The sequence below is a fragment of the Macrobrachium rosenbergii genome, chromosome 7, assembly GCF_040412425.1.
Source record: "Macrobrachium rosenbergii isolate ZJJX-2024 chromosome 7, ASM4041242v1, whole genome shotgun sequence".
NCBI classification, from domain to species: domain Eukaryota; kingdom Metazoa; phylum Arthropoda; class Malacostraca; order Decapoda; family Palaemonidae; genus Macrobrachium; species Macrobrachium rosenbergii.
The window spans coordinates 14,920,001-14,932,500 of record NC_089747.1 but is presented as its reverse complement, the minus strand read 5'-3'; the positions used below and the strand labels follow the sequence as shown (position 1 = coordinate 14,932,500).

General features: G+C 36.3%; 1 protein-coding gene across 5 annotated transcripts in view; it reads right to left on the bottom strand.

The window, feature by feature from the left end:
- The window catches only part of LOC136840157 (glutamate-gated chloride channel-like), a 500,113-nt gene extending 487,701 nt beyond the window's left edge, over window positions 1-12,412 (bottom strand). For all 5 annotated transcript variants that reach the window (XM_067106604.1, XM_067106605.1, XM_067106606.1 and 2 more), the window contains exon 1: window positions 12,187-12,412. The gene's annotated coding sequence lies outside the window, so the exon portion shown is untranslated. The remainder of the gene's footprint in view (window positions 1-12,186) is intronic.
- Between the last annotated feature and the right edge of the window lie 88 nt (window positions 12,413-12,500).

Here is a 12,500-nt window from a genome sequence, read left to right as displayed (position 1 = left end):
GGTGTACACTGATGAGATGTAGTTGGCCTAGCATCCAGATCTGAAGCCATTAGGAAACAACAGATACCTAGGTACTATCACACAATGCATAGAAATTCTTGGTAAATATTTCATATGCCATTATGAATTCCGTACAAGGAAACATAATAAACAATACAGTGATATGCAGCAAAGGAAATTACGGAAGTTCCAAATACAGGTGGGAGAATGACGAAAGGGGGATGAAGATGGTTTGGGGAAGAGAATAGAATGCCATAGTGTCAACTGGGCTCCCGTTGGCACCAAGAGAGTTGGAGGACCTAGACCTACTTGGATGAGAAATATGAGAAAGTTGAAGATTTACAGAAAATAAAACACCGGTAAGACATGATTGGCAAAATTTCACTGAGGCTGTTTACATCACATGTTGCTGAAAGCGAGGGTGATACGATGATGTAATAAGCACCGTAACGAATACCCAAGGTATGCCCTTGCTAACATATCCTTACTATTAAATGTGCACTTCACACCAGAAATAGATATTATTTCTTACGGCAGTGCAATGAACATAAATATTGCGAGGAATATCATCTGCACACGTACTCCGCACTAAGTTGAACTCCCCAGTGCTGTGACGTAGACAGAAGCAAGATTCAATATCAAGACATTCGTGAGATAAAGCTTTCATTTAGAGTATTACATCACAAAGAGTAATTATACCCCGAAGTGCTTGACTTCATGCAGCGTATAAACACTAGAGACAAATTTAGCAAGCACCTTTATTCAGCAGTATCAAAAAATGGCTTTTTTAATTTTCAAGCACAGAAACAGACACACCTGGGAAATTATACAGTATTTGTTCCCAAATCTAGTAATGGATATACAACTTTATCCAAAATCCAAACATGACTTTTATCAAAGTCCCAGACTGTGGTACTGTTGTTCCTGCATTAAATTTATAAAGAGAAAGAAGCACCGCATATGTTTTGACCACTAAAGTATCCTAAAACTTTCAACAACAAATACCGAAGAAATACTATTCGCTACAGTAAATATCAAGCTACCAGTTACGGGGACCAAAATTAATACCACTTTATCTCATATACAAAAGATTTGAGGACTGACGGTTATACCAGGAAAAGCTTCCCCATTACTTCAACAACTGAACAGACAAGGAGAGAGCTCCTAAGGCTGCCATGACAACCAGTCTTGGACAGCAAATCAAGACAATATCTGACCTACACTTTTAGAAGGGAAATCCACAAAACACCCACACATACATACAGACATATACATACATTCAATTAACATCCACTTCAGGCCAGACTGACTATAATTACCATCACACTTTCTTAATTTAAAATTCCTTAATTCCTTAATATCAATTTACACCAAAACTAAGAAATGAGTAAATCTAATTCATCCAAATTTCACTACACCATGTTTTTCACCCCCACTTACTACAATCTCTTTGAAGTCCCACTCAGATGAAATTTATTATTATTATTATTATTATTATTATTATTATTATTATTATTATTATTATTATTATTATTCAGAAGATGAACCCCTTTTCATACTGAACAAGCCGTCAGGGGCCACTGACCTGAAATTCAATCTTCCAAAGAATATGGTGTTCACTCGAAAGAATTAACAGAAGGTAATGGGAAATACAGAAGGAGATCAGTTGTTAGATAACAGATAAATTAACAAATCGATTAAAGGGCCTTGGACGTTTGCTTAAATGGAAGCCAAGGGGGATTTACTGCTGAAAGACGTAATCCGTCATCAGACCCACTATACTGAAATAAGACCCACAACGAAACTGGTCGAAAAGAAGGCATTTTTTCCCTTTGGGTTTGCCCGATGACAAAAATGCTGATAGTTATTCGTGTATACTATATATTCTCCTCACTGCGTCCCTGCTTTATACCTATAGAATCTGCACTATGTATGTATGTATGTATGTATGTATGTATGTATGTATGTATGTATGTATATATATGTATGTATGTATGTATATATATATATATATACATATATATATATATATATATATATATATATATATATATATGTACACACACTATATATATATGTGTGTGTATGCGTGTGCGTGTATGCATGCGCTTGCTTGCGTAACAATAATCTACAGTACGTGTATAAATACACATACAGAAACATACAAATGAACTGGATGATCCTCTGACAAGCGGAAGTACACAACATCCTAAGCTTGCAGCCACTTTAATCAAAGATCAAATCCTAGGGCACGAAGCCGAGTACGCACTGAAACGTATTTCATCAGTGACCTTTGAACACTCATGACAAACTGAGACCCAGAGTAAATAAAACTGAATACTTGAAAATAAACTCTTAAGACAATTTAAAATCAACGCAATTAAAAACAGGATAACTTACGAAGCAAAAAAAGTTGGTCAAACAATAACAAAATGAGAAATGGCCAATTAATTTCAGAAGAATTAAGTGAAACGGAATTCAAAAAAACAAGTTACACCGCTATGGTCCAGTTGTTGCAGAAATGCCGAGAAAGACATTTGTGTACGGTCACTATTTGGATGGATTACCAAAAAACAAATGCCACAAGCTGTTGCCACATGCTCTCCCGTGACCTTGCGTGGGAGGCATGTTTTTTTTGTCTAGATAAAGACCTTTTTTTCTGGAAATAGACGACACGGACGTTATGTGAAACCTTCTGTTCTCCTTTGGCCTTTATGTAATGTCCTCGAGTTGTCAAGGGTTTCGGTTTTCCGTGTTCAAGCTGACTTTCTTTTGCTGATTCTTCTCTTTCCTTTCTTTTTTCATATTTAGTGTTATCATCACTTTGGAATATTCCTAAGCATGACAATGACCTGATGATTTGTTCAATAATAATAATAATTATAATAATAATAATAATAATAAAGTTAACCCCATTTTTATTGGGTAAGGAATGGATGGAATATAAAATTTAAACCCCATTTTTATTGGGTAAGGAATGGATGGAATATAAAATTTAGGCCTAAGGCCAAGCGTTGGGACTTATGAGGTCATTCAAGCTGACTTTCTTTTGCTGATTCTTCTCTTTTCTTTCCTTTTACATATATTTTTGTGTTACTACTTTGGAATATTCCTAAGCATGACAGTGGCCTTATGGTTTGTTTAATAATAATAATAATAATAATAATAATAATAATAATAATAATAATAAAGTTAACCCCATTTTTATTGGGTAAGGAATGGATGTAATATAAAATTTAGGCCTAAGGCCAAGCGTTGGGACCTATTAAGTCATTCAAGCTGATTTTCCTTTGCTTATTTTTCTCTTTCCTTTCTTTTTTTCATATTTAGTGTTATTACTTTGGAATATTCCTAAGCATGACAATGGCGTGATGGTCTGTTCAATAATAATAATAATAATAATAATAATAATAATAATAATAATAATAATAATAATAATAATAAAGTTAACCCCATTTTTACGGGGTAAGGAATGGACTGACTATAAAATTTAGGCTAAAGGCCAAGCGTTGGGAGCTATGAGGTCATTCACTGCTGAAAGGGAAATTAAGAGTAAAAAAGCTTTTAAAGGTGTAACAGGAGGATGACCTCGCAGTTGCACTATGAGACAATTGTTAGGAGAGGGTGGAAAGTAAGATGGAAGAAAGAGACTACGAAAGGAGGTACAGTACAGGGAATGAAAGGGGTTGTAGCTAAGGGCCGAAGGGACACTACAAAGAATTTTAAGTAATGCCCACAGGGCATCGCGTGAGGTGAAATGACGGCATAACCCACCTACGGGGTTTCACGAGGTAAGCAACCTCATCCTCAATATCAACACTTATACCAAACGAAGTACTGAAACCTGAAGAGAGAGAGAGAGAGAGAGAGAGAGAGACAGAGAGAGAGAGAGAGAGAGAGAGAGAGAGAGAGAGTTACTAAGATAATCTGACTCAATACAATAAACAAAGTGAGACTCAAAGCGTCTGATGACCAAACTAAAAACTCTTATAAGTAGTGAACAAATCTTCCTCTGTCGTTTTCGTTTCAGGGGCGATGTCCCCCTATTTCTTCACCACTGGGGATATTTTGGAAGAGAAGCAATTTTCTGCAACATTAAACCTCTACACTTCCAATCCCAATACTGCTATGTCCGAAAATATGTACCAGAAAATATAATTATATATAAAAAAAGGCAACTATTCCAATAATACCACGCAGTTGTCTAGAACATCTGTTTTTCCGGTTTCAGATGTGGGAGATGAGATCTAAATTTGTCGAAGACAGAACAGAATATAGGATTTAGGCTAAAGGCCAAGCGCTGGGGCGTACGAGGTCATTCAGCGCTGAAAGGGAAATTGACAGTAAAAAGGTCTTAAAGGCGTAAGAGGAGGAAAGCCTCGCAATTGCACTATGAATCAATTGTCAGGAGATGGTGGAGAGGAAGATGGAAGAAAGAGAATATGAACGGAGGTACAGTAAAAGGAATGAAAGGGGTTGCAGCTAGGGGCCGAAGGCACGCTGCAAAGATCCTTAATTAATGCCTACAGTGCACCGCATGAGGTTCACTGACGGGCGTGATATTGCGTGCTTCGACCAGCATGCATTTCTGAAATGTCATGTATGCATACATGCTAAAACTGCTTGCAGATCATCGTTCTAGTTAGTGTGGGTGTTCTCAGTGCTTGGAAGGGTGACCACGATCACGCATCATACACTGATGTTTATTATTATTATTATTATTATTATTATTATTATTATTATTATTATTATTCGCCTGTGGTGAAATGAAGTGTTGACATGGTGCATCACTAGGCAGAGGTTTAAATCCCCGAAGATGTTATCCGCAATAGTAGTATACCCACAGTAGCTGAGTGGATAAAGCACTAACCAGGAGTTTGATTGGTCAGTGGCTCAGATCCATAAAAACGGGATTAATCTTCTTCTTCTTCTTCTTCTTCTTCTTCTTCTTCTTATTATTATTATTATTATTATTATTATTATTATTATTATTATTATTATTATTAAAGAACAAACCAAAACCCATTAACATACATAAGAATATTCAAAAGTAATATAAAAAGATGTGAAAAAGGAAAGAATAACTGAATGGATAAGGACGTGGATTTTGATTCAGAGCCCTAAAAACGGGGTTAACTTTATCATTATTATTATTATCATTACTATTATTATTATTATTGCTGTTGCTGTGTTGTGGAACAAACCAATAGGTCATTACCACACTCAGGGATACTCCAAAGTAATATCAAAAGACGTGAAAAAGGAAAGAGAAAAGAGGAGAATCTGTGAAGACAAGTGAACCTGAACGAGGAAATCTAAACCCAAGACTGCGCAGGGGCACGGCCTAAGGGCCGAAGGAGACCAAAAGGCTTCACATACCGTTCGTAGACAACCGGGACAAAAATACTCAGACAAGCTACGATATCCTTGTTGGATATCGATTGCTGAAAATCGCAGTAGAGACTACGGTTACGCTGCTCAAGATAGACAAGGTTAAGTTGAAATGCAGTGAGATATACAGTGTGTATATATAATACAAATATATATACATATATATATATATAATATATGTTTATATATATATATATATATATATATATATATATATATATATATATATATATAATATATAATATATTATATATATATATATATTTTCCCTAAAGCCGGCATCTACAAGACGTGTTACCCTTGCGATTTTCATCTTTTTTTTTATTTAGGGGGGCGGGTTTACCGTCCTTATTAACTGTCCTGGCCAAATTAACTGCCCTGGCCAAATTAAATACTTCACCTCCTACGGGAACTAGGAGGCTTCCTCCTAGTGAGGCAAGTCGCATGACCACTAGGCCAAGAAAACATATATATTTTTTTTACATATATATACATACATATATACATACATAGACAGACAGACAGTCAGACAGATAGCTAGGCAAGAATGTAAGAAGCGAATCCTGACGGAATAGCAATCCTCACGCATTTTCCCTGCAGCCCACTGCTTCGTCTCCTTCATGTGCCGTGCAAAGCCTCACAAACATAGCCACTCATGCACTTAAATGATTTGTTTAAAGTGTGATCCAGTATTTTTCAAGATGCGGAAGTATAATACCGTGTGCATGATGGTTTTATAGCACACAGTAAATTCAAACACAAGAACGTCAGTCGACATAACAACGATATGAGCATACGCACACACGCATACCGTATGTCCATTATCTCGAGAACCTATATAGTACAAATTCGAAAAGAACAGCACTGGGAAGCAGGTGAAATAAGAAAGGTGACACAGATGCACAAGGAACTAGAACACAGGTAACCTTGGTAACGGCTCGAGCTGCCTCAAAGCCAGATCAACAGGACAAAACTTGACAGCAGAGATAAAAAAAAAAGGATGATACAGAATCAATACTTGGGTAACATGAGCAAAAATATTGAGGACGTAAATAACAGCCATTTTTCTGCAGCGTGAGAGAGAGAGAGAGAGAGAGAGAGAGAGAGAGAGAGAGAGAGAGAGAGAGAGAGAGAGAGAGAGAGATAACCATACCACCAAAGATAACCTTAGATTATTACTCGTATCAAATGCATATGCTATGCTCCTCCAACACATGTGAAAAGCTGTATAATCATTTTAAATTTTAATAAATAAATAGATAGATAGATAGATAGATAGATAGATAGATAGATAGACAGACAGACTGATAGATAGAGATATTCCACAAATCTCCATTCGTCTCCAGCCTCCCTTCTCAAAGTTCTAATTCAAGTAGGTCTGGCTTTTCCAAATTCTTCTAGCCCCGACAGGAGCCCAGCTAACAGTATCAGGCACTATTCTCCAACTCTTTTCATAATTTTCTCACCTACATGAGGCACTTCCGTAATTTCCCTTATGGTATCATTTGTAACTCTATCCCGCAATCTTATTCCTCATATTCTTCTTAAAGCTTTATTTTCAAATCGACAAAATCTTTAGACAAAGTTTCACACGAACCCATTATATATATATATATATATATATATATATATATATATATATATATATATATATATATATATATATATATATATATATATATATATATATATATATATATATATATATATATATATATATATGTATATATATATATTATATATATATATAATGTGTGTGTGTGTACAAACACGTAGATACATAAACATATAAAACAACTCAAGATTTCCCGCTCCAATTCAACGGGGACCTAATTTGAATTTTAAGTAAATTCTAACTAAATGGACTTTGTCACTCAACATCTGATCTAAAAAGTATATAAAGACTATATTTAAGGCACTGCTGAATGAATCCCCTTTTTGATGATGTCTGTTACTGCTTAAACCCAATGTTCTTAGAGGTAAAGCCACAATGGTACTCAAGTCCAACTATGAAAATTACAAAACTTTTTAAAGCACACACACAAAGAATAGAAATCAAGGAGACAAGTTTACCCTTCAAGAATTAATTCCACAGAAAAATATGTCATATACCAGCACTGGGTGTAGCTCTTGAAAGCAGCCCGTAGAAATTAGAACTCCAATAAGGACAGGTGTTGGTATACAAACAAAACTAAACTCGCGATAAAAATTATTAACCATGAAAATTTACTTTGAGATGGAGTTGTATTTCAACTCAGCTATGTAAGAAGCAGTTACCCTCTACTTTAACTACAAATTACCTGTCAAGAGGATGAAAGCTAAAAGCCCAAGCCAGTTCCAGAAATTTGGTATTACGATTTCTTCCATAATTTCGGTATATATCGCTTTTCTTCAAGGAACTTTAAGATATAAACAAAAAAAGGTCCGTAATCTGGCAGTCGGTGAAATTTCACTAAAATTAGTATCAATAGTTTGTCTACGAAATTAAACGCACGAAGAGGATTCTTTATTCCTCCCTCATTACCAGTATTTGCACAAGAATAAAACATCCCTTCAAGATGCAAATCGTATGTACGTAAAAAAAATGCACATAAAAAACAAAAAGCTAAGGCGATAAATTCCTCCAAACATACAGCCTGAAAGCCTATCTATTCTGTGCATTCTAAAACCTTCTGCTGTAAGCATCTTAGCGTAAAATGATGCACAAATACTCCAGCACAGACAATCTGTAGTCAACTGACTAAAAAAATATTTCTCAGTGAATTCCAGCTCCATCTGTCAGACCTAATCACGCGACGTGAAGGACGAAGTGATTTGATTGGATGCAAAACCGAGCAATATCAGATTAAAGTGTCCATGTTAACATCCTGCCTTCTTGGAATTCAATGAAAAATAAGCTGAGTAAATATAGATTCCTCGGAATATGCGTAGGCCTTACTCCTACAACACACACACACACACACAAATTCTCATGGGACAAGCTAAACGGCCATAAATTTCCTTGACAAGAAAGAGAATAAAATGCCAATGTGAAAATTAGGGAACAACAAGGAAGGAATAAAACTAAACATATGAATATAAACTGAATACAAGTGAAAATAATTAAATGGGAAAAAGTGCGCAAGGTGGTGGAAGGTCATGGAAAAGAAGTTTGAGGACATAGACAAAATGGGCTGTAAGGCAGTGTCAGATACTTACGATGCGGTTTCACTTGAAATTAATCATTAGCTATCATAAAATGACGCCTTGTTTCTTTTTATTTCCAAGGCTCCTATCTTAAACTAAAAATCTTTTATTAAAACGAAAGGCAGCTGAAAATTCTCAATAATTGAGCAACTTTGCGGGATAAATTATTAAACACGAAAGAAAGAAGCTCGGTTGCTGTATAGTAGGACCCTAGCATAAATATAATTGACTTGGTCTATAAAAGTTTGGTCTGACGACCAGGCATTGGAACCGTTAGATTATCCAGTGCCTCCCGGCGTATATACACCGTAAGCATAACCAATGGACTATCCAGAAAACCATTTTTAATTCATACGCCATGACAGGTTTTGCGCGGAGCTTTTGAAGCCGTGGCATTGTTTCTCTGCGTTTGACTTTTAAACTTTAAACCTCAGCTAATAGGTGACTTGCGCATGCAAACCAGTGTAACGTACTTTTATAACTTATATAATGGGTATATACCAGGAAACCTATTTCAATTCGTTACAATACTCGTATATCTGAAAGGTTTGGGATGGTTTACTGCTCTTGAAGAGGTGGAACTACTTCTCTGCACCCTACCGATTTTCAAAATAGCAGACTTTGTCAAATGGTTACAGAATATTATCATCATGACTAGTGTATACCCATACCGTGGAAAAAAAATGCGGCGATGTAAGGGGGTCGAGACGGTAAGTCCCGATTATGTGGACGTTACGTACCGCCCGAAAGCTAGGACCAAGGCGCCTCCATTCGCCTTCGGGCTAAACGACGGCTAGTCTAAACGTAGATCTTACTACCATTTGGTTTTCGGTGTTAAACACAAAAAAAAAAAATAATAAATAAATAAAAACAAACAGCCTATGTTTTTATTCATATTGAATAAACAATAATAAGAGAGAAAATAAAAATTGCAATTACTCATTTGAGTTGCTTGCAATATTTACTACTTTCCAACAAACCATGTTACAATTATTACTCTGATTTTTATATAATCTTCCTTTTTTTCAAGAGGCGTACAGGTAATATTACAGTCTCACTTTTCCCTCTCATTGTTTTTCTTCTTTTTTGATCCACTAGATATAGATATTAACCAATCGACTGTTAAAAACCAGGACGATATCATATATTCAATCACAAGTGTGAGGTAGCCTGTGGGAGCTTGTTCTCAACGGACCAACTCTCTTAGCAATAGATGCCATTTTAAACACAGCGATATGTGAAATATAAAAACGCACCAATGATAATTAAAACAGTAAGTGGAAAAGGGGGGATACGGAGGATATTCGCAATTAGCACTCTGATGAATTGAAATTGGAACAATTACGATCTAATTTAGAACACTGAATCCAGAGGGTTTAATGGTAACATAATCAAGAATTATACTCTCCCCCAACCCTCCCTCTCTCTTTTGGGTGCCGACACACACACACACACACACACACACACACACACACACACACACACACATATATATATATATATATATATATATATATATATATATATATATAATGTGTGTGGTTAACATCACATATTCAAATCCATGAGTATGCAAAAATATTCAAGAATAAATATAGGCTACACACTACACCACCTCTCATCAATGCACGTTCCAATATCTAGGCGTGGCTTTGGAGGAAAGGTAAGAAGGTTCATCAACAGTGCGTCAATCCTACCAAACCACAATGACCCGCTCATATCTATCTCGCTAGCCCTCTTTCACTAACCATTTTCGTTCCCCCGTCTATTCCACACAATCTAACCAGCCTTTTATCTATCTAATCCTCCTCCACAGCCCTTACTTCCAAAACTTCCGTATTGCCAGTAAACATCTGTTTCCCCTCACCTAGTCCTCCGTTCTCTACACGTGGCCAGAGCACCTTAAAACACTGATAAATGAAAATATCTGTGCAATACATTGCTCCACTTTAGTACTGTGAACAGGAGAGATTTATTTTGGTTTGTCCTCTTGCAACACTGAAAAATCCCACAAGCCTTACCTAAAGAAGACTCTTCAATGCTACCGTCAGTGATTTAAACATCGGTTGCAAAATACCAGTGAGGCTGGGTGATTAAATGGAAAACGGAGGTTAATGCTTGACAAAATGGTCGTCATCCTACTCACAACTGGTTTTGTCGTAAAATAAATTACACTGGAAAAAACAATCCTCGTCTCCACGATATCACTGAAAAATATGGCTCACCCTGGATTACCTTTTAGGTTCCAGGTATTTAGACTTCCAAATCATAATTTTCATTCTCCTCCGAGCTTTTATAAATTTCGTAAAATTAACCTGAAGTTGGTGAGCATATTTATTTTGTTAATATAGTACATTTTTTCTACGGTCTAAAGTTTGCGTTTACCCTGGTTCTTTATTTCATCTCTGTTCTTTCGTTAAATTCTTTCAATGCTGTTTCTCCCGTGCTGTAGATATTCTAGGCTAACATTTTCCTTACTCTGACGTCAAGCAATCAATGCTCACTTGTAGACGTCTGAGCTTTGTAGTGCAAATTTCAGTGCTAAGTTAACTGATAAATTGAAGTAACAATTTAAAAATGGCTACCTGTTACTAAGATGTACGAGAAGAATTTGATAATGTTGGTTTTGATATCCTCACAAAGACTACGTTAGGTTTAGGTGTAGCTCCACTTCGTGTTACGTCTGGCCAACGTCTCTTCATTATAATGATTTCCCCTCCGAATTTTTCAACAATATACACGACACAGCCTAGCCTTCTTCTTTCATAATCCACTCGATTTAAAACTAGAAAATTACTGGAAGTTTCTAATTACATTACGCAATTGCTATGATCTGCCTTTGAATTTCGTAATACGAAAATACCAGGTATTATCTTTACCATTATTTTTACCACAGGTTTCCCGTTCAAAGTCTCGTACTTGATGCATGACTGGATTTAGTCTTTTCTCAGAGAATGAGTCTTGATTGAAATTTGGAATAAACATGGATATCTTCTACATGTATGTTTCCTGCCTGATATAGCAATACTATCTTACGGCACAAGATTTCAAGACGTCGCGCAATCTACGGTACTTGGAATTGGAATCGGAATACAAAATTTAGGCCAAAGGCCAAGCACTGGGACCTATGAGGTCATTCAGTGCTGAAATCTACGGTACTGATGAATTATAAACCTCCTGTTAAATATAACCAGTTCCGACATCAATATAATATATCCTCTTGGTCTCAAGTTGTAGCCTACCGGCCCGGCGTCACAAATTGCCTAGGTTAATTCATGGCACCTGAGAGAGAGAGAGAGAGAGAGAGAGAGAGAGAGAGAGAGGAATTTTATAGCAATTAGATGCAACTCCTGATACCTTTTTGATATAGTTTATTTGACTAAGCCTTTAACCAAACTTCGTTCGACCAACGAATTGCCTTCGCTTCGACAACCATTGGACATTTGGCCTAAATGTTGACATAGCCTAAGTTTTATGGGCTCTCCCATTGTAACTGGTATAAAAGAATGATGGCCTTGGTGAAAACGACGAAATTAGAATTAAAAACGTGGAATCAGTCTCATAATAAGGAACTGTGGTTTAGTTAACCATGTGTTATATCTTACTCACATGTTGCTTCAAGCCACCTGTGGCATCCGTCCCAGGAGAGTCCATCTGCCCCATAGCTTCATGTTCTCTGACTCTTTTTATGTAATACTTCACCTTTTAAGCACAAAATTAAAGCAAAATATTCGCCTGTGAGGATTTAAGTCAAAAAATAAGTTTATCTTAATACGATACAGTGGAGTACACACCTTGGTACGACTTTTCGGAACTTGACTTTCCAACTGAAGACAACAGCCCACCCAAACCCTATGCCACATTTTCTACGCAAACTGTCGTACTGCAAATCGAAATCAACTTTCTTTTGAACGGCCTCTTCA